At 37.5% G+C, this 4,530-nt stretch overlaps 1 long non-coding RNA gene across 1 annotated transcript; it reads right to left on the bottom strand.

Annotated features, from left to right (window-relative positions):
- Nucleotides 1-2,487: 2,487 nt before the first annotated feature.
- On the bottom strand, nt 2,488-4,530 carry LOC124892849. Its single transcript, XR_007050440.1, has 2 exons — nt 3,921-4,530; nt 2,488-3,364 (listed from the first exon to the last, which is right to left on the bottom strand). It is a non-coding gene; the product is annotated as an uncharacterized LOC124892849 (long non-coding RNA).

Below are 4,530 nucleotides of genomic sequence, written 5' to 3'. Positions count from 1 at the left end.
TAAATTCTTAAGGGGGTTAAAGTAGCTTGTCCTTATGGATTTGTTAATGTTGTATGTTCGTTCATATCGTTGCTGTAAAGAGATGTGATAAGTACTATCTGGTGATTCTCTGACAAGAGTTGCAGCAAATATTTAAATGGTAAAAAACTTTTTGATGGTTTTTATTTTTGAAGAATGAATTCATTCTTGGTTAATGTATCGACTTGATTTGTATGTTTGATCGGTAGCTATCTTTTGGTTTCACTCTTTTGTGATGAGGTTACTACTGTTGCAAACAGGTGGGGTCTCGAAAGGTCGTAGGGTTGCACAGGTCAGTTGATCAAAATTCAACTTTTGGCTACATTTCGTGTTAAAATAGATGCTGCCATAGAACATGTCATCGGTAAGGGACTTGAAAATCCATCCAAAATTACAGTTGTTGGCCTTTCCCATGGAGGTTTTTTGATGACACACTTGATAGGCTAGGTTGGTAGTTCCACAATAGACCTATTTCTTCTACACCAAAATCCACATCTAGTAAACGTTTCTGCACATCTATTAGAGTTGTTCTGTTCTTACTAATGTACCCGTGTAGGCACCAGACAATTTTGCTGCTGCAGCTGCTAGAAACCCAGTCTTCAACCTTGGTCTAATGGTTGGTACAACTGATATACCTGATTGGTGAATTTTTTAGGCATTTGGAAGTGTAGCAAAATCAAACTTTAATAGTTTGAAGTGAAGATGGTGTTATCTTATCAACAATATTTGTGTGCCAATTATTATGACCACTTGGTAGTGATCAGTCATATGTTTGATCATAATATATCACATCTGCATTATTGCATTCCCTTTTACCGAGTCTTACAGAGCTTGGTCATTTACACTTGATTGTTGGCCGTCATGAAACTTCAAAATGCCACATCTCATCTGGGCCAATTGAATCCTTTTCCAGAAAATTACACGTTCATATCAACCCGTTTATGCAAGAAACATTAAGGAATAGGTTCAACACACTATTAACTATCTTTATTTACCTCTTGTTACTATCTTTATGTAACTCTTGTTATTAGTTGTTATAGTTTGAATAAGTCTCTGATGGTTGGAGTATATTTAGGAATAGTTAGTTAGTTATCGATTGGGTCATCCCCACTCTAGAATTTTAAATTTTATTTTGCAAAAATTTTCCTTACCAGTTGTTGCTAGCAAAGAACCGTTTGAACTTTGTAATGCTTGTTCTTTTAATAAAGTACATCGTTTGCCATTCCACCGACTCACTTTGTCAGTAATGTTCATCTTCAAATTATCTTTAGTGATTTATGGGGACCATCGCCCATTTTATCACTTGACAAAAAGTTGTATTATTGCATTTTTGTTGATCAGTATACCAAATATACTTGGTTGTATACACTTAAAAATAAAAGTGAGGTTGAGTCAATATTTCCAACGTTTCATCCTTTAGTAGAAAATTTTTTCGAAACAAAAATTTCCTCAATCTATACAGATGGAGGGGGTGAGTTCATTGGTCTTCAGCCCTATCTTCAAAAACTCCACAATGTGTTGCCATAGCTGAACGTCGACATCGCCATATTCTTGTCACTGCCGAACCTCACAACCTTGAAGAGTATACAGGAACTGAAGAAATCTGTATGGGTGATGGTAAAACCATTCCCATCACTCATACTGGTTCAACTCTAATTGAGGACTTCACATCCTTCGCAGCTCTGACTCCAATTTGTATATGTATGCTGATGCCGACTTGGCTGGCTATCCAAATGACAAAATCTCTACATCAAGTTACATACTTTTCTTTGAACCAAATCCAGTTAGTTGGTCGTCCAGAAAACAACGTACAGTAGCACGCTCGTCCACTGAGGCATGGATGCGAAACTTACTTCATGAGTTACATATCACCATTCTGAAGACACCAACAATCTACTGTGACAATGTTGGAGTAACTTATTTATCTCACAACCCAGTGTTCCATACCCGTATGAAACATGTCGTTGTAGATTGCGCATATGTCTGTGATCAAGTTCACGCTCATCAAGTTCATGTTACTCATACTCATGATTGTGATCAACTTGTTGATATCTTCACCAACCCACTGCCTAAATCAACCTTTATTAGGTGTCATTCCAAGTTAGGCATTGTTGCAGCTTACCTAACTTGAGGGGGTGTATTAACTATCTTTATTTACCTCTTGTTACTATCTTTATGTAACTCTTGTTATTAGTTGTTATAGTTTGAATAAGTCTCTGATGGTTGGAGTATATTTAGGAATAGTTAGTTAGTTATAGATAGTGGGCAGATAGTGGCCTGCACTTTAGGTGTAGTTAGTTGTATATTGTGTATTTAAAAGCTTGCTTCCAGAGTTAATAGTATCATCCTTTTGATCTCCTTCTCTGAATCTTTATACACACAACTGGGATATTTTTGTATAATTTCAATCTGCTCATCTCAAATCCTGGAAGTCCTGGTCTTGTGGGGTAAAATGAAAAAATAACACAATTGCAAAACGACGAAAATCTTTGATTAAAAGTGTTGTCCCATATTTTTTAAACTTATAACTGTTAATACATATTTTAGGGATGAAATACAACAAAATACAAACCAAAATCGACAACGGAGTTGTTGTTACTATCACCATAATATTAAGCTACATAAGAACTTGAGAATGGTACAGGATTGGAACCAGCTCTTAAGATGCTTAGAGAGCAGGTGGTTACCATCGGTTTGATTAGAAATGCTGTGTCTGAATTTGGATGTATATTTTTCAATAAGCATATCTAGCTTGTCTACTCCATCTCGTCCAAGGATGTCTTTTTTCTTTTTGGCCTTTTCTTGTTCTGTACACTGATTTTGTTTCTGTCGGTTCTTTATCCTCAAACTTCCTCTTCTTTGTTCTCACTACAACATCTTTTTTATGTCCAACCTAGAGGGCAGCATTATCGGAATTTTCACTACCAAAGCCAGCGTGGTTGGTTGCTTCTTCATTCTAGAGTGGTTGGTTGCTTCTTCATTCTCTTTTAGCTATTGTTTTTCCTCTCTCAGCTTTTTACCTTTCTTGTTGTTCTTCTGCTCGTCTACTTCTGCACAGATGGCTACTTTAACACCTCTGTTTTTTGGTTGATCTCCATCATTGGCACCTCTGACACGCTTGTTTTAGCTTCGTCGGTATTCTCTGCCACTGATAACGCATCTCCTGTGGCATTGCATTTTCTCTATTGTTTATTGTGGGTATCCCATTCATTTGTATTGTCATTTTTCTGCAAATCTTCTTTGTTCGTGTTAAAACATTGCTGCTGAATCTTCTGGCGAAGCTTCATTGTTTGGATATTATGAAGAGCAAACTCCACTCTTGGACGATGGTCGGGACTGAAAGTCTCTGTATATAGATAAATTTAGTGAGAAAAAGCAGAAAACTAAAATGCTAAAGGCACCAGAAATATGCATGCAATATCTAACAAACTAAACGCACATAGCAAGATTGTTGTTAAGAACTGCCAAAACCACAAGTGGATGTTCATGCTCTGAGAACTCAAGAAAAGCTACTCCACGAGAATGATTCTCTAAGACCGAGAAATGGACAGAATCGAGAGAGAAATTGACAGAAGAAGAACAACATAGATTTCTTGAAGTGGTATGGCCGTGCTTGGCACCAAATAGAAGGTGAGTGTGGTATAAGGTTGTTTGTAGCTGATAAAAGGTCCATTTTTCTTCCGATCTTTCTCTTTTTCCCTATTTATGTGGTTCAATCTAAATAGAAGTTTCTGACATGTCTCTTTAATCAAGAAGAATATGTTGGAAGCAAAAATGCCATTCAGATTCGTAGTCATACGCAGAAAGTCAATGGCTACAAGCATTGAAATTTTAACCTCCATTTTAGGTTGCTCGATATTCAGTTAATGATGGTGATGAATCCCTAAACACAATTGACATACCTTCTCCTTGGCCAAAGAAGAAACCTCTGCATCCATAACCTCGCAAGATGGTTGATTCCCCTGTAGTTAATAAGGCAGTTTCAGGTCAGCCTGAAGGCTCTCCTTCCCCAAATATATCAGGAAGGGAGAGTCGTTCCCCAGATTCAGTTTTGTTAGCAATTGGTTCCGGTATTTCTGAATATCCAGTTTCTGAGCAGCAGAACTCTTGCTTTTCACCAGCCTGTTGTACTATGGATGTACACACTACAAATATAATTTCTGCAAAGAATGATGATGAAAGTATAACCTCAAACTCCAGCACCGTGGAGGAAATCCATGTTTAATTAAAACCAGTATCTGGTAGTACCAGCCCTATTATTAATTCTGACATGGTAATTCCTCCTGAACTTAAGAATGATTCTCTCAGTGGAGCCAAGCCATCTACTTCTGTAAGATCTGTTCCCAGGGATCCGAATCAATATGTCTCGGAGTGAGAATGAAATTACCCCAGCCATCGATCTAATGCTTTTCCATCTATCTCCGAGACCATCAAAAGTGGCATAAGATCCACCTGGATTCCATTACTTTGATCTATCTACTTCGTCCGAACTAAGTAGGTAGGCTCCATCTT

Source organism: Capsicum annuum, unplaced genomic scaffold (assembly GCF_002878395.1).
Source record: "Capsicum annuum cultivar UCD-10X-F1 unplaced genomic scaffold, UCD10Xv1.1 ctg51124, whole genome shotgun sequence".
Classification (NCBI taxonomy): Eukaryota; Viridiplantae; Streptophyta; class Magnoliopsida; order Solanales; family Solanaceae; genus Capsicum; species Capsicum annuum.
This window is presented reverse-complemented; position numbering and strand designations above follow the sequence as displayed.